The following is a 16,062-nucleotide window of genomic DNA, read 5'->3' as shown; positions in this document are numbered from 1 at the left end:
AGGAGAACGGTTTACACATGCACCATCAAACTTCCATGAGAAGCTGTCGGAAAGGGAAATCAACAAGCACCCCAGATGGGACTTGAACCCACAATCCCTGGCTTAGGAGGCCAGTGCCTTATCCATTAGGCCACTGGGGCTTGATGGAGTAGCTTAAAAATCTAGACTTTTTTTGGTTACCACAAGAGTGCAGCACTCAATTTTGATTGAGTTATCACGAACGATCTTGTAAGTTTGAACTCCAAATTGAAACAAACCGTCCGAATGCACATGCATCTTTATTTTACAAGAGAGCCAGGGCTAACTTTGTCGGGTCACTGTACGTTACTAATGCCGATGATGGAAAGTTTATTGGACTACCAGAAGCCTGAAAAACTAAATAGATAGCTTCCACATTTCCCTTTCAATTATGACACCAGATTACGGTGGGACTCAGTAGACTTGTCCAACCTGCGGCAATTTTTAAAAATACAAAAACTTAAACAACAAATATCTCGTTGAAATTTCTCTCTTAATCTTGGCGCTAGATCATGAACCGTTTCAACGACTTCAGTAGTAAAAAATACAAAACGAAGGCAAGAATAGAATGCTCCAGGTGAGGGTCGAACTCACAACCTCGGCATCACTCGACAGTTACTGCTTTATAAGTACCGCGCGCTGACCGATTGCGCCACTGGAGCCGACTGGGCACACCCCCTACGACATACATTCTATAAGAAAAAAAAAATGAAATGGGATAGTTCTTCAGAAAATTAATGATTGCTTACAACAGGTTTCTAAGATTTTATTATAATGTTTGACAATATATATTTTACCATATCACGATCTTTATTAAAAATGAAAATGAGAAATTTAGACACTGGACGCCGGGTCATTTTAGACTCAAACATCCTGTTTTTTTTTGGATCTGGAAATGCGCACGTACATTTGCTGCAATGAACAGACATTGACGATATAAAAAATTCTTCTGAATTCAGGGGCTGCAGGGTCATCTGTGACATCACCTTTTGTGATTCCTAGATCCTGTGTTAACAGCTGCGTACAGAGGTGTTGTCAGTCTTTGTAACCATACCTCTGATATTTAGGAGAACGGCAGGATGTTTGAGTCCAAAATGTTCCCAATGGCCAGGGTAAAAATTGAAAGATTACTCTCATTTTGTTTTGTAAGAAAGAACATGATATGAAAAAAAGAACATTGTCCAAAATGTTTCAAAAACCGTTTACATTTTTTCAATTATAATTTTTTTCTTTTGATCTTTGCAAATATTGTGTGGTTGAAAGCATAACCATATCTTAGAAAATATACTCTTTGTTATTTGGGTCATAAATGAAGATAAGATGAAAACAATTAAGATGCAATATTTTTCCGCCACACAATTGCGTGTTAACGCTTCTCTCAGTACATGGAAAGGATCGTTGTAAAGGGTAGAGGTTTGCAAGAACTAATTTACGAAGAAACAAGACAAGGAGAACGGTTTACACATGCACCATCAAACTTCCATGAGAAGCTGTCGGAAAGGGAAATCAACAAGCACCCCAGATGGGACTTGAACCCACAATCCCTGGCTTAGGAGGCCAGTGACTTATCCATTAGGCCACTGGGGCTTGATGGAGTAGCTTAAAAATCTAGACTTTTTTTGGTTACCACAAGAGTGCAGCACTCAATTTTGATTGAGTTATCACGAACGATCTTGTAAGTTTGAACTCCAAATTGAAACAAACCGTCCGAATGCACATGCATCTTTATTTTACAAGAGAGCCAGGGCTAACTTTGTCGGGTCACTGTACGTTACTAATGCCGATGATGGAAAGTTTATTGGACTACCAGAAGCCTGAAAAACTAAATAGATAGCTTCCACATTTCCCTTTCAATTATGACACCAGATTACGGTGGGACTCAGTAGACTTGTCCAACCTGCGGCAATTTTTAAAAATACAAAAACTTAAACAACAAATATCTCGTTGAAATTTCTCTCTTAATCTTGGCGCTAGATCATGAACCGTTTCAACGACTTCAGTAGTAAAAAATACAAAACGAAGGCAAGAATAGAATGCTCCAGGTGAGGGTCGAACTCACAACCTCGGCATCACTCGACAGTTACTGCTTTATAAGTACCGCGCGCTGACCGATTGCGCCACTGGAGCCGACTGGGCACACCCCCTACGACATACATTCTATAAGAAAAAAAAAATGAAATGGGATAGTTCTTCAGAAAATTAATGATTGCTTACAACAGGTTTCTAAGATTTTATTATAATGTTTGACAATATATATTTTACCATATCACGATCTTTATTAAAAATGAAAATGAGAAATTTAGACACTGGACGCCGGGTCATTTTAGACTCAAACATCCTGTTTTTTTTTGGATCTGGAAATGCGCACGTACATTTGCTGCAATGAACAGACATTGACGATATAAAAAATTCTTCTGAATTCAGGGGCTGCAGGGTCATCTGTGACATCACCTTTTGTGATTCCTAGATCCTGTGTTAACAGCTGCGTACAGAGGTGTTGTCAGTCTTTGTAACCATACCTCTGATATTTAGGAGAACGGCAGGATGTTTGAGTCCAAAATGTTCCCAATGGCCAGGGTAAAAATTGAAAGATTACTCTCATTTTGTTTTGTAAGAAAGAACATGATATGAAAAAAAGAACATTGTCCAAAATGTTTCAAAAACCGTTTACATTTTTTCAATTATAATTTTTTTCTTTTGATCTTTGCAAATATTGTGTGGTTGAAAGCATAACCATATCTTAGAAAATATACTCTTTGTTATTTGGGTCATAAATGAAGATAAGATGAAAACAATTAAGATGCAATATTTTTCCGCCACACAATTGCGTGTTAACGCTTCTCTCAGTACATGGAAAGGATCGTTGTAAAGGGTAGAGGTTTGCAAGAACTAATTTACGAAGAAACAAGACAAGGAGAACGGTTTACACATGCACCATCAAACTTCCATGAGAAGCTGTCGGAAAGGGAAATCAACAAGCACCCCAGATGGGACTTGAACCCACAATCCCTGGCTTAGGAGGCCAGTGCCTTATCCATTAGGCCACTGGGGCTTGATGGAGTAGCTTAAAAATCTAGACTTTTTTTGGTTACCACAAGAGTGCAGCACTCAATTTTGATTGAGTTATCACGAACGATCTTGTAAGTTTGAACTCCAAATTGAAACAAACCGTCCGAATGCACATGCATCTTTATTTTACAAGAGAGCCAGGGCTAACTTTGTCGGGTCACTGTACGTTACTAATGCCGATGATGGAAAGTTTATTGGACTACCAGAAGCCTGAAAAACTAAATAGATAGCTTCCACATTTCCCTTTCAATTATGACACCAGATTACGGTGGGACTCAGTAGACTTGTCCAACCTGCGGCAATTTTTAAAAATACAAAAACTTAAACAACAAATATCTCGTTGAAATTTCTCTCTTAATCTTGGCGCTAGATCATGAACCGTTTCAACGACTTCAGTAGTAAAAAATACAAAACGAAGGCAAGAATAGAATGCTCCAGGTGAGGGTCGAACTCACAACCTCGGCATCACTCGACAGTTACTGCTTTATAAGTACCGCGCGCTGACCGATTGCGCCACTGGAGCCGACTGGGCACACCCCCTACGACATACATTCTATAAGAAAAAAAAAATGAAATGGGATAGTTCTTCAGAAAATTAATGATTGCTTACAACAGGTTTCTAAGATTTTATTATAATGTTTGACAATATATATTTTACCATATCACGATCTTTATTAAAAATGAAAATGAGAAATTTAGACACTGGACGCCGGGTCATTTTAGACTCAAACATCCTGTTTTTTTTTGGATCTGGAAATGCGCACGTACATTTGCTGCAATGAACAGACATTGACGATATAAAAAATTCTTCTGAATTCAGGGGCTGCAGGGTCATCTGTGACATCACCTTTTGTGATTCCTAGATCCTGTGTTAACAGCTGCGTACAGAGGTGTTGTCAGTCTTTGTAACCATACCTCTGATATTTAGGAGAACGGCAGGATGTTTGAGTCCAAAATGTTCCCAATGGCCAGGGTAAAAATTGAAAGATTACTCTCATTTTGTTTTGTAAGAAAGAACATGATATGAAAAAAAGAACATTGTCCAAAATGTTTCAAAAACCGTTTACATTTTTTCAATTATAATTTTTTTCTTTTGATCTTTGCAAATATTGTGTGGTTGAAAGCATAACCATATCTTAGAAAATATACTCTTTGTTATTTGGGTCATAAATGAAGATAAGATGAAAACAATTAAGATGCAATATTTTTCCGCCACACAATTGCGTGTTAACGCTTCTCTCAGTACATGGAAAGGATCGTTGTAAAGGGTAGAGGTTTGCAAGAACTAATTTACGAAGAAACAAGACAAGGAGAACGGTTTACACATGCACCATCAAACTTCCATGAGAAGCTGTCGGAAAGGGAAATCAACAAGCACCCCAGATGGGACTTGAACCCACAATCCCTGGCTTAGGAGGCCAGTGCCTTATCCATTAGGCCACTGGGGCTTGATGGAGTAGCTTAAAAATCTAGACTTTTTTTGGTTACCACAAGAGTGCAGCACTCAATTTTGATTGAGTTATCACGAACGATCTTGTAAGTTTGAACTCCAAATTGAAACAAACCGTCCGAATGCACATGCATCTTTATTTTACAAGAGAGCCAGGGCTAACTTTGTCGGGTCACTGTACGTTACTAATGCCGATGATGGAAAGTTTATTGGACTACCAGAAGCCTGAAAAACTAAATAGATAGCTTCCACATTTCCCTTTCAATTATGACACCAGATTACGGTGGGACTCAGTAGACTTGTCCAACCTGCGGCAATTTTTAAAAATACAAAAACTTAAACAACAAATATCTCGTTGAAATTTCTCTCTTAATCTTGGCGCTAGATCATGAACCGTTTCAACGACTTCAGTAGTAAAAAATACAAAACGAAGGCAAGAATAGAATGCTCCAGGTGAGGGTCGAACTCACAACCTCGGCATCACTCGACAGTTACTGCTTTATAAGTACCGCGCGCTGACCGATTGCGCCACTGGAGCCGACTGGGCACACCCCCTACGACATACATTCTATAAGAAAAAAAAAATGAAATGGGATAGTTCTTCAGAAAATTAATGATTGCTTACAACAGGTTTCTAAGATTTTATTATAATGTTTGACAATATATATTTTACCATATCACGATCTTTATTAAAAATGAAAATGAGAAATTTAGACACTGGACGCCGGGTCATTTTAGACTCAAACATCCTGTTTTTTTTTGGATCTGGAAATGCGCACGTACATTTGCTGCAATGAACAGACATTGACGATATAAAAAATTCTTCTGAATTCAGGGGCTGCAGGGTCATCTGTGACATCACCTTTTGTGATTCCTAGATCCTGTGTTAACAGCTGCGTACAGAGGTGTTGTCAGTCTTTGTAACCATACCTCTGATATTTAGGAGAACGGCAGGATGTTTGAGTCCAAAATGTTCCCAATGGCCAGGGTAAAAATTGAAAGATTACTCTCATTTTGTTTTGTAAGAAAGAACATGATATGAAAAAAAGAACATTGTCCAAAATGTTTCAAAAACCGTTTACATTTTTTCAATTATAATTTTTTTCTTTTGATCTTTGCAAATATTGTGTGGTTGAAAGCATAACCATATCTTAGAAAATATACTCTTTGTTATTTGGGTCATAAATGAAGATAAGATGAAAACAATTAAGATGCAATATTTTTCCGCCACACAATTGCGTGTTAACGCTTCTCTCAGTACATGGAAAGGATCGTTGTAAAGGGTAGAGGTTTGCAAGAACTAATTTACGAAGAAACAAGACAAGGAGAACGGTTTACACATGCACCATCAAACTTCCATGAGAAGCTGTCGGAAAGGGAAATCAACAAGCACCCCAGATGGGACTTGAACCCACAATCCCTGGCTTAGGAGGCCAGTGCCTTATCCATTAGGCCACTGGGGCTTGATGGAGCAGCTTAAAAATCTAGACTTTTTTTGGTTACCACAAGAGTGCAGCACTCAATTTTGATTGAGTTATCACGAACGATCTTGTAAGTTTGAACTCCAAATTGAAACAAACCGTCCGAATGCACATGCATCTTTATTTTACAAGAGAGCCAGGGCTAACTTTGTCGGGTCACTGTACGTTACTAATGCCGATGATGGAAAGTTTATTGGACTACCAGAAGCCTGAAAAACTAAATAGATAGCTTCCACATTTCCCTTTCAATTATGACACCAGATTACGGTGGGACTCAGTAGACTTATCCAACCTGCGGCAATTTTTAAAAATACAAAAACTTAAACAACAAATATCTCGTTGAAATTTCTCTCTTAATCTTGGCGCTAGATCATGAACCGTTTCAACGACTTCAGTAGTAAAAAATACAAAACGAAGGCAAGAATAGAATGCTCCAGGTGAGGGTCGAACTCACAACCTCGGCATCACTCGACAGTTACTGCTTTATAAGTACCGCGCGCTGACCGATTGCGCCACTGGAGCCGACTGGGCACACCCCCTACGACATACATTCTATAAGAAAAAAAAAATGAAATGGGATAGTTCTTCAGAAAATTAATGATTGCTTACAACAGGTTTCTAAGATTTTATTATAATGTTTGACAATATATATTTTACCATATCACGATCTTTATTAAAAATGAAAATGAGAAATTTAGACACTGGACGCCGGGTCATTTTAGACTCAAACATCCTGTTTTTTTTTGGATCTGGAAATGCGCACGTACATTTGCTGCAATGAACAGACATTGACGATATAAAAAATTCTTCTGAATTCAGGGGCTGCAGGGTCATCTGTGACATCACCTTTTGTGATTCCTAGATCCTGTGTTAACAGCTGCGTACAGAGGTGTTGTCAGTCTTTGTAACCATACCTCTGATATTTAGGAGAACGGCAGGATGTTTGAGTCCAAAATGTTCCCAATGGCCAGGGTAAAAATTGAAAGATTACTCTCATTTTGTTTTGTAAGAAAGAACATGATATGAAAAAAAGAACATTGTCCAAAATGTTTCAAAAACCGTTTACATTTTTTCAATTATAATTTTTTTCTTTTGATCTTTGCAAATATTGTGTGGTTGAAAGCATAACCATATCTTAGAAAATATACTCTTTGTTATTTGGGTCATAAATGAAGATAAGATGAAAACAATTAAGATGCAATATTTTTCCGCCACACAATTGCGTGTTAACGCTTCTCTCAGTACATGGAAAGGATCGTTGTAAAGGGTAGAGGTTTGCAAGAACTAATTTACGAAGAAACAAGACAAGGAGAACGGTTTACACATGCACCATCAAACTTCCATGAGAAGCTGTCGGAAAGGGAAATCAACAAGCACCCCAGATGGGACTTGAACCCACAATCCCTGGCTTAGGAGGCCAGTGCCTTATCCATTAGGCCACTGGGGCTTGATGGAGCAGCTTAAAAATCTAGACTTTTTTTGGTTACCACAAGAGTGCAGCACTCAATTTTGATTGAGTTATCACGAACGATCTTGTAAGTTTGAACTCCAAATTGAAACAAACCGTCCGAATGCACATGCATCTTTATTTTACAAGAGAGCCAGGGCTAACTTTGTCGGGTCACTGTACGTTACTAATGCCGATGATGGAAAGTTTATTGGACTACCAGAAGCCTGAAAAACTAAATAGATAGCTTCCACATTTCCCTTTCAATTATGACACCAGATTACGGTGGGACTCAGTAGACTTGTCCAACCTGCGGCAATTTTTAAAAATACAAAAACTTAAACAACAAATATCTCGTTGAAATTTCTCTCTTAATCTTGGCGCTAGATCATGAACCGTTTCAACGACTTCAGTAGTAAAAAATACAAAACGAAGGCAAGAATAGAATGCTCCAGGTGAGGGTCGAACTCACAACCTCGGCATCACTCGACAGTTACTGCTTTATAAGTACCGCGCGCTGACCGATTGCGCCACTGGAGCCGACTGGGCACACCCCCTACGACATACATTCTATAAGAAAAAAAAAATGAAATGGGATAGTTCTTCAGAAAATTAATGATTGCTTACAACAGGTTTCTAAGATTTTATTATAATGTTTGACAATATATATTTTACCATATCACGATCTTTATTAAAAATGAAAATGAGAAATTTAGACACTGGACGCCGGGTCATTTTAGACTCAAACATCCTGTTTTTTTTTGGATCTGGAAATGCGCACGTACATTTGCTGCAATGAACAGACATTGACGATATAAAAAATTCTTCTGAATTCAGGGGCTGCAGGGTCATCTGTGACATCACCTTTTGTGATTCCTAGATCCTGTGTTAACAGCTGCGTACAGAGGTGTTGTCAGTCTTTGTAACCATACCTCTGATATTTAGGAGAACGGCAGGATGTTTGAGTCCAAAATGTTCCCAATGGCCAGGGTAAAAATTGAAAGATTACTCTCATTTTGTTTTGTAAGAAAGAACATGATATGAAAAAAAGAACATTGTCCAAAATGTTTCAAAAACCGTTTACATTTTTTCAATTATAATTTTTTTCTTTTGATCTTTGCAAATATTGTGTGGTTGAAAGCATAACCATATCTTAGAAAATATACTCTTTGTTATTTGGGTCATAAATGAAGATAAGATGAAAACAATTAAGATGCAATATTTTTCCGCCACACAATTGCGTGTTAACGCTTCTCTCAGTACATGGAAAGGATCGTTGTAAAGGGTAGAGGTTTGCAAGAACTAATTTACGAAGAAACAAGACAAGGAGAACGGTTTACACATGCACCATCAAACTTCCATGAGAAGCTGTCGGAAAGGGAAATCAACAAGCACCCCAGATGGGACTTGAACCCACAATCCCTGGCTTAGGAGGCCAGTGCCTTATCCATTAGGCCACTGGGGCTTGATGGAGTAGCTTAAAAATCTAGACTTTTTTTGGTTACCACAAGAGTGCAGCACTCAATTTTGATTGAGTTATCACGAACGATCTTGTAAGTTTGAACTCCAAATTGAAACAAACCGTCCGAATGCACATGCATCTTTATTTTACAAGAGAGCCAGGGCTAACTTTGTCGGGTCACTGTACGTTACTAATGCCGATGATGGAAAGTTTATTGGACTACCAGAAGCCTGAAAAACTAAATAGATAGCTTCCACATTTCCCTTTCAATTATGACACCAGATTACGGTGGGACTCAGTAGACTTGTCCAACCTGCGGCAATTTTTAAAAATACAAAAACTTAAACAACAAATATCTCGTTGAAATTTCTCTCTTAATCTTGGCGCTAGATCATGAACCGTTTCAACGACTTCAGTAGTAAAAAATACAAAACGAAGGCAAGAATAGAATGCTCCAGGTGAGGGTCGAACTCACAACCTCGGCATCACTCGACAGTTACTGCTTTATAAGTACCGCGCGCTGACCGATTGCGCCACTGGAGCCGACTGGGCACACCCCCTACGACATACATTCTATAAGAAAAAAAAAATGAAATGGGATAGTTCTTCAGAAAATTAATGATTGCTTACAACAGGTTTCTAAGATTTTATTATAATGTTTGACAATATATATTTTACCATATCACGATCTTTATTAAAAATGAAAATGAGAAATTTAGACACTGGACGCCGGGTCATTTTAGACTCAAACATCCTGTTTTTTTTTGGATCTGGAAATGCGCACGTACATTTGCTGCAATGAACAGACATTGACGATATAAAAAATTCTTCTGAATTCAGGGGCTGCAGGGTCATCTGTGACATCACCTTTTGTGATTCCTAGATCCTGTGTTAACAGCTGCGTACAGAGGTGTTGTCAGTCTTTGTAACCATACCTCTGATATTTAGGAGAACGGCAGGATGTTTGAGTCCAAAATGTTCCCAATGGCCAGGGTAAAAATTGAAAGATTACTCTCATTTTGTTTTGTAAGAAAGAACATGATATGAAAAAAAGAACATTGTCCAAAATGTTTCAAAAACCGTTTACATTTTTTCAATTATAATTTTTTTCTTTTGATCTTTGCAAATATTGTGTGGTTGAAAGCATAACCATATCTTAGAAAATATACTCTTTGTTATTTGGGTCATAAATGAAGATAAGATGAAAACAATTAAGATGCAATATTTTTCCGCCACACAATTGCGTGTTAACGCTTCTCTCAGTACATGGAAAGGATCGTTGTAAAGGGTAGAGGTTTGCAAGAACTAATTTACGAAGAAACAAGACAAGGAGAACGGTTTACACATGCACCATCAAACTTCCATGAGAAGCTGTCGGAAAGGGAAATCAACAAGCACCCCAGATGGGACTTGAACCCACAATCCCTGGCTTAGGAGGCCAGTGCCTTATCCATTAGGCCACTGGGGCTTGATGGAGCAGCTTAAAAATCTAGACTTTTTTTGGTTACCACAAGAGTGCAGCACTCAATTTTGATTGAGTTATCACGAACGATCTTGTAAGTTTGAACTCCAAATTGAAACAAACCGTCCGAATGCACATGCATCTTTATTTTACAAGAGAGCCAGGGCTAACTTTGTCGGGTCACTGTACGTTACTAATGCCGATGATGGAAAGTTTATTGGACTACCAGAAGCCTGAAAAACTAAATAGATAGCTTCCACATTTCCCTTTCAATTATGACACCAGATTACGGTGGGACTCAGTAGACTTGTCCAACCTGCGGCAATTTTTAAAAATACAAAAACTTAAACAACAAATATCTCGTTGAAATTTCTCTCTTAATCTTGGCGCTAGATCATGAACCGTTTCAACGACTTCAGTAGTAAAAAATACAAAACGAAGGCAAGAATAGAATGCTCCAGGTGAGGGTCGAACTCACAACCTCGGCATCACTCGACAGTTACTGCTTTATAAGTACCGCGCGCTGACCGATTGCGCCACTGGAGCCGACTGGGCACACCCCCTACGACATACATTCTATAAGAAAAAAAAAATGAAATGGGATAGTTCTTCAGAAAATTAATGATTGCTTACAACAGGTTTCTAAGATTTTATTATAATGTTTGACAATATATATTTTACCATATCACGATCTTTATTAAAAATGAAAATGAGAAATTTAGACACTGGACGCCGGGTCATTTTAGACTCAAACATCCTGTTTTTTTTGGATCTGGAAATGCGCACGTACATTTGCTGCAATGAACAGACATTGACGATATAAAAAATTCTTCTGAATTCAGGGGCTGCAGGGTCATCTGTGACATCACCTTTTGTGATTCCTAGATCCTGTGTTAACAGCTGCGTACAGAGGTGTTGTCAGTCTTTGTAACCATACCTCTGATATTTAGGAGAACGGCAGGATGTTTGAGTCCAAAATGTTCCCAATGGCCAGGGTAAAAATTGAAAGATTACTCTCATTTTGTTTTGTAAGAAAGAACATGATATGAAAAAAAGAACATTGTCCAAAATGTTTCAAAAACCGTTTACATTTTTTCAATTATAATTTTTTTCTTTTGATCTTTGCAAATATTGTGTGGTTGAAAGCATAACCATATCTTAGAAAATATACTCTTTGTTATTTGGGTCATAAATGAAGATAAGATGAAAACAATTAAGATGCAATATTTTTCCGCCACACAATTGCGTGTTAACGCTTCTCTCAGTACATGGAAAGGATCGTTGTAAAGGGTAGAGGTTTGCAAGAACTAATTTACGAAGAAACAAGACAAGGAGAACGGTTTACACATGCACCATCAAACTTCCATGAGAAGCTGTCGGAAAGGGAAATCAACAAGCACCCCAGATGGGACTTGAACCCACAATCCCTGGCTTAGGAGGCCAGTGCCTTATCCATTAGGCCACTGGGGCTTGATGGAGCAGCTTAAAAATCTAGACTTTTTTTGGTTACCACAAGAGTGCAGCACTCAATTTTGATTGAGTTATCACGAACGATCTTGTAAGTTTGAACTCCAAATTGAAACAAACCGTCCGAATGCACATGCATCTTTATTTTACAAGAGAGCCAGGGCTAACTTTGTCGGGTCACTGTACGTTACTAATGCCGATGATGGAAAGTTTATTGGACTACCAGAAGCCTGAAAAACTAAATAGATAGCTTCCACATTTCCCTTTCAATTATGACACCAGATTACGGTGGGACTCAGTAGACTTGTCCAACCTGCGGCAATTTTTAAAAATACAAAAACTTAAACAACAAATATCTCGTTGAAATTTCTCTCTTAATCTTGGCGCTAGATCATGAACCGTTTCAACGACTTCAGTAGTAAAAAATACAAAACGAAGGCAAGAATAGAATGCTCCAGGTGAGGGTCGAACTCACAACCTCGGCATCACTCGACAGTTACTGCTTTATAAGTACCGCGCGCTGACCGATTGCGCCACTGGAGCCGACTGGGCACACCCCCTACGACATACATTCTATAAGAAAAAAAAAATGAAATGGGATAGTTCTTCAGAAAATTAATGATTGCTTACAACAGGTTTCTAAGATTTTATTATAATGTTTGACAATATATATTTTACCATATCACGATCTTTATTAAAAATGAAAATGAGAAATTTAGACACTGGACGCCGGGTCATTTTAGACTCAAACATCCTGTTTTTTTTTGGATCTGGAAATGCGCACGTACATTTGCTGCAATGAACAGACATTGACGATATAAAAAATTCTTCTGAATTCAGGGGCTGCAGGGTCATCTGTGACATCACCTTTTGTGATTCCTAGATCCTGTGTTAACAGCTGCGTACAGAGGTGTTGTCAGTCTTTGTAACCATACCTCTGATATTTAGGAGAACGGCAGGATGTTTGAGTCCAAAATGTTCCCAATGGCCAGGGTAAAAATTGAAAGATTACTCTCATTTTGTTTTGTAAGAAAGAACATGATATGAAAAAAAGAACATTGTCCAAAATGTTTCAAAAACCGTTTACATTTTTTCAATTATAATTTTTTTCTTTTGATCTTTGCAAATATTGTGTGGTTGAAAGCATAACCATATCTTAGAAAATATACTCTTTGTTATTTGGGTCATAAATGAAGATAAGATGAAAACAATTAAGATGCAATATTTTTCCGCCACACAATTGCGTGTTAACGCTTCTCTCAGTACATGGAAAGGATCGTTGTAAAGGGTAGAGGTTTGCAAGAACTAATTTACGAAGAAACAAGACAAGGAGAACGGTTTACACATGCACCATCAAACTTCCATGAGAAGCTGTCGGAAAGGGAAATCAACAAGCACCCCAGATGGGACTTGAACCCACAATCCCTGGCTTAGGAGGCCAGTGCCTTATCCATTAGGCCACTGGGGCTTGATGGAGTAGCTTAAAAATCTAGACTTTTTTTGGTTACCACAAGAGTGCAGCACTCAATTTTGATTGAGTTATCACGAACGATCTTGTAAGTTTGAACTCCAAATTGAAACAAACCGTCCGAATGCACATGCATCTTTATTTTACAAGAGAGCCAGGGCTAACTTTGTCGGGTCACTGTACGTTACTAATGCCGATGATGGAAAGTTTATTGGACTACCAGAAGCCTGAAAAACTAAATAGATAGCTTCCACATTTCCCTTTCAATTATGACACCAGATTACGGTGGGACTCAGTAGACTTGTCCAACCTGCGGCAATTTTTAAAAATACAAAAACTTAAACAACAAATATCTCGTTGAAATTTCTCTCTTAATCTTGGCGCTAGATCATGAACCGTTTCAACGACTTCAGTAGTAAAAAATACAAAACGAAGGCAAGAATAGAATGCTCCAGGTGAGGGTCGAACTCACAACCTCGGCATCACTCGACAGTTACTGCTTTATAAGTACCGCGCGCTGACCGATTGCGCCACTGGAGCCGACTGGGCACACCCCCTACGACATACATTCTATAAGAAAAAAAAAATGAAATGGGATAGTTCTTCAGAAAATTAATGATTGCTTACAACAGGTTTCTAAGATTTTATTATAATGTTTGACAATATATATTTTACCATATCACGATCTTTATTAAAAATGAAAATGAGAAATTTAGACACTGGACGCCGGGTCATTTTAGACTCAAACATCCTGTTTTTTTTTGGATCTGGAAATGCGCACGTACATTTGCTGCAATGAACAGACATTGACGATATAAAAAATTCTTCTGAATTCAGGGGCTGCAGGGTCATCTGTGACATCACCTTTTGTGATTCCTAGATCCTGTGTTAACAGCTGCGTACAGAGGTGTTGTCAGTCTTTGTAACCATACCTCTGATATTTAGGAGAACGGCAGGATGTTTGAGTCCAAAATGTTCCCAATGGCCAGGGTAAAAATTGAAAGATTACTCTCATTTTGTTTTGTAAGAAAGAACATGATATGAAAAAAAGAACATTGTCCAAAATGTTTCAAAAACCGTTTACATTTTTTCAATTATAATTTTTTTCTTTTGATCTTTGCAAATATTGTGTGGTTGAAAGCATAACCATATCTTAGAAAATATACTCTTTGTTATTTGGGTCATAAATGAAGATAAGATGAAAACAATTAAGATGCAATATTTTTCCGCCACACAATTGCGTGTTAACGCTTCTCTCAGTACATGGAAAGGATCGTTGTAAAGGGTAGAGGTTTGCAAGAACTAATTTACGAAGAAACAAGACAAGGAGAACGGTTTACACATGCACCATCAAACTTCCATGAGAAGCTGTCGGAAAGGGAAATCAACAAGCACCCCAGATGGGACTTGAACCCACAATCCCTGGCTTAGGAGGCCAGTGCCTTATCCATTAGGCCACTGGGGCTTGATGGAGCAGCTTAAAAATCTAGACTTTTTTTGGTTACCACAAGAGTGCAGCACTCAATTTTGATTGAGTTATCACGAACGATCTTGTAAGTTTGAACTCCAAATTGAAACAAACCGTCCGAATGCACATGCATCTTTATTTTACAAGAGAGCCAGGGCTAACTTTGTCGGGTCACTGTACGTTACTAATGCCGATGATGGAAAGTTTATTGGACTACCAGAAGCCTGAAAAACTAAATAGATAGCTTCCACATTTCCCTTTCAATTATGACACCAGATTACGGTGGGACTCAGTAGACTTGTCCAACCTGCGGCAATTTTTAAAAATACAAAAACTTAAACAACAAATATCTCGTTGAAATTTCTCTCTTAATCTTGGCGCTAGATCATGAACCGTTTCAACGACTTCAGTAGTAAAAAATACAAAACGAAGGCAAGAATAGAATGCTCCAGGTGAGGGTCGAACTCACAACCTCGGCATCACTCGACAGTTACTGCTTTATAAGTACCGCGCGCTGACCGATTGCGCCACTGGAGCCGACTGGGCACACCCCCTACGACATACATTCTATAAGAAAAAAAAAATGAAATGGGATAGTTCTTCAGAAAATTAATGATTGCTTACAACAGGTTTCTAAGATTTTATTATAATGTTTGACAATATATATTTTACCATATCACGATCTTTATTAAAAATGAAAATGAGAAATTTAGACACTGGACGCCGGGTCATTTTAGACTCAAACATCCTGTTTTTTTTTGGATCTGGAAATGCGCACGTACATTTGCTGCAATGAACAGACATTGACGATATAAAAAATTCTTCTGAATTCAGGGGCTGCAGGGTCATCTGTGACATCACCTTTTGTGATTCCTAGATCCTGTGTTAACAGCTGCGTACAGAGGTGTTGTCAGTCTTTGTAACCATACCTCTGATATTTAGGAGAACGGCAGGATGTTTGAGTCCAAAATGTTCCCAATGGCCAGGGTAAAAATTGAAAGATTACTCTCATTTTGTTTTGTAAGAAAGAACATGATATGAAAAAAAGAACATTGTCCAAAATGTTTCAAAAACCGTTTACATTTTTTCAATTATAATTTTTTTCTTTTGATCTTTGCAAATATTGTGTGGTTGAAAGCATAACCATATCTTAGAAAATATACTCTTTGTTATTTGGGTCATAAATGAAGATAAGATGAAAACAATTAAGATGCAATATTTTTCCGCCACACAATTGCGTGTTAACGCTTCTCTCAGTACATGGAAAGGA

The 16,062-nt window shown here is 38.1% G+C and overlaps 21 non-coding genes across 21 annotated transcripts; all 21 read right to left on the bottom strand.

The window, feature by feature from the left end:
- Positions 1 to 67: 67 nt before the first annotated feature.
- Positions 68 to 140, bottom strand: TRNAR-CCU (transfer RNA arginine (anticodon CCU)). Its single transcript has one exon. It is a non-coding gene; the product is annotated as a tRNA-Arg (tRNA).
- A 447-nt stretch (positions 141 to 587) lies between these two features.
- TRNAI-UAU (transfer RNA isoleucine (anticodon UAU)) lies at positions 588 to 680 on the bottom strand. The gene is given in 2 exon segments: positions 588 to 623; positions 643 to 680. It is a non-coding gene; the product is annotated as a tRNA-Ile (tRNA).
- A 1,372-nt stretch (positions 681 to 2,052) lies between these two features.
- Positions 2,053 to 2,145, bottom strand: TRNAI-UAU (transfer RNA isoleucine (anticodon UAU)). Its single transcript is given in 2 exon segments — positions 2,053 to 2,088; positions 2,108 to 2,145. It is a non-coding gene; the product is annotated as a tRNA-Ile (tRNA).
- Positions 2,146 to 2,997: 852 nt separating this feature from the next.
- Positions 2,998 to 3,070, bottom strand: TRNAR-CCU (transfer RNA arginine (anticodon CCU)). The gene has a single exon. It is a non-coding gene; the product is annotated as a tRNA-Arg (tRNA).
- A 447-nt stretch (positions 3,071 to 3,517) lies between these two features.
- On the bottom strand, positions 3,518 to 3,610 carry TRNAI-UAU (transfer RNA isoleucine (anticodon UAU)). The gene is given in 2 exon segments: positions 3,518 to 3,553; positions 3,573 to 3,610. It is a non-coding gene; the product is annotated as a tRNA-Ile (tRNA).
- An 852-nt stretch (positions 3,611 to 4,462) lies between these two features.
- TRNAR-CCU (transfer RNA arginine (anticodon CCU)) lies at positions 4,463 to 4,535 on the bottom strand. The gene has a single exon. It is a non-coding gene; the product is annotated as a tRNA-Arg (tRNA).
- Positions 4,536 to 4,982: 447 nt separating this feature from the next.
- TRNAI-UAU (transfer RNA isoleucine (anticodon UAU)) lies at positions 4,983 to 5,075 on the bottom strand. The gene is given in 2 exon segments: positions 4,983 to 5,018; positions 5,038 to 5,075. It is a non-coding gene; the product is annotated as a tRNA-Ile (tRNA).
- An 852-nt stretch (positions 5,076 to 5,927) lies between these two features.
- TRNAR-CCU (transfer RNA arginine (anticodon CCU)) lies at positions 5,928 to 6,000 on the bottom strand. Its single transcript has one exon. It is a non-coding gene; the product is annotated as a tRNA-Arg (tRNA).
- A 447-nt stretch (positions 6,001 to 6,447) lies between these two features.
- TRNAI-UAU (transfer RNA isoleucine (anticodon UAU)) lies at positions 6,448 to 6,540 on the bottom strand. The gene is given in 2 exon segments: positions 6,448 to 6,483; positions 6,503 to 6,540. It is a non-coding gene; the product is annotated as a tRNA-Ile (tRNA).
- Positions 6,541 to 7,392: 852 nt separating this feature from the next.
- TRNAR-CCU (transfer RNA arginine (anticodon CCU)) lies at positions 7,393 to 7,465 on the bottom strand. Its single transcript has one exon. It is a non-coding gene; the product is annotated as a tRNA-Arg (tRNA).
- A 447-nt stretch (positions 7,466 to 7,912) lies between these two features.
- TRNAI-UAU (transfer RNA isoleucine (anticodon UAU)) lies at positions 7,913 to 8,005 on the bottom strand. The gene is given in 2 exon segments: positions 7,913 to 7,948; positions 7,968 to 8,005. It is a non-coding gene; the product is annotated as a tRNA-Ile (tRNA).
- Positions 8,006 to 8,857: 852 nt separating this feature from the next.
- Positions 8,858 to 8,930, bottom strand: TRNAR-CCU (transfer RNA arginine (anticodon CCU)). Its single transcript has one exon. It is a non-coding gene; the product is annotated as a tRNA-Arg (tRNA).
- Positions 8,931 to 9,377: 447 nt separating this feature from the next.
- TRNAI-UAU (transfer RNA isoleucine (anticodon UAU)) lies at positions 9,378 to 9,470 on the bottom strand. Its single transcript is given in 2 exon segments — positions 9,378 to 9,413; positions 9,433 to 9,470. It is a non-coding gene; the product is annotated as a tRNA-Ile (tRNA).
- An 852-nt stretch (positions 9,471 to 10,322) lies between these two features.
- Positions 10,323 to 10,395, bottom strand: TRNAR-CCU (transfer RNA arginine (anticodon CCU)). Its single transcript has one exon. It is a non-coding gene; the product is annotated as a tRNA-Arg (tRNA).
- Positions 10,396 to 10,842: 447 nt separating this feature from the next.
- On the bottom strand, positions 10,843 to 10,935 carry TRNAI-UAU (transfer RNA isoleucine (anticodon UAU)). The gene is given in 2 exon segments: positions 10,843 to 10,878; positions 10,898 to 10,935. It is a non-coding gene; the product is annotated as a tRNA-Ile (tRNA).
- An 851-nt stretch (positions 10,936 to 11,786) lies between these two features.
- Positions 11,787 to 11,859, bottom strand: TRNAR-CCU (transfer RNA arginine (anticodon CCU)). Its single transcript has one exon. It is a non-coding gene; the product is annotated as a tRNA-Arg (tRNA).
- A 447-nt stretch (positions 11,860 to 12,306) lies between these two features.
- TRNAI-UAU (transfer RNA isoleucine (anticodon UAU)) lies at positions 12,307 to 12,399 on the bottom strand. Its single transcript is given in 2 exon segments — positions 12,307 to 12,342; positions 12,362 to 12,399. It is a non-coding gene; the product is annotated as a tRNA-Ile (tRNA).
- Positions 12,400 to 13,251: 852 nt separating this feature from the next.
- On the bottom strand, positions 13,252 to 13,324 carry TRNAR-CCU (transfer RNA arginine (anticodon CCU)). The gene has a single exon. It is a non-coding gene; the product is annotated as a tRNA-Arg (tRNA).
- Positions 13,325 to 13,771: 447 nt separating this feature from the next.
- On the bottom strand, positions 13,772 to 13,864 carry TRNAI-UAU (transfer RNA isoleucine (anticodon UAU)). Its single transcript is given in 2 exon segments — positions 13,772 to 13,807; positions 13,827 to 13,864. It is a non-coding gene; the product is annotated as a tRNA-Ile (tRNA).
- An 852-nt stretch (positions 13,865 to 14,716) lies between these two features.
- On the bottom strand, positions 14,717 to 14,789 carry TRNAR-CCU (transfer RNA arginine (anticodon CCU)). Its single transcript has one exon. It is a non-coding gene; the product is annotated as a tRNA-Arg (tRNA).
- A 447-nt stretch (positions 14,790 to 15,236) lies between these two features.
- Positions 15,237 to 15,329, bottom strand: TRNAI-UAU (transfer RNA isoleucine (anticodon UAU)). Its single transcript is given in 2 exon segments — positions 15,237 to 15,272; positions 15,292 to 15,329. It is a non-coding gene; the product is annotated as a tRNA-Ile (tRNA).
- Between the last annotated feature and the right edge of the window lie 733 nt (positions 15,330 to 16,062).

The sequence above is a fragment of the Ranitomeya imitator genome, unplaced genomic scaffold, assembly GCF_032444005.1.
Source record: "Ranitomeya imitator isolate aRanImi1 unplaced genomic scaffold, aRanImi1.pri SCAFFOLD_240, whole genome shotgun sequence".
NCBI lineage: Eukaryota > Metazoa > Chordata > Amphibia > Anura > Dendrobatidae > Ranitomeya > Ranitomeya imitator.
Note: the sequence above shows the minus strand (reverse complement) of the source record. Positions and strands in the feature narration are given on the sequence as shown.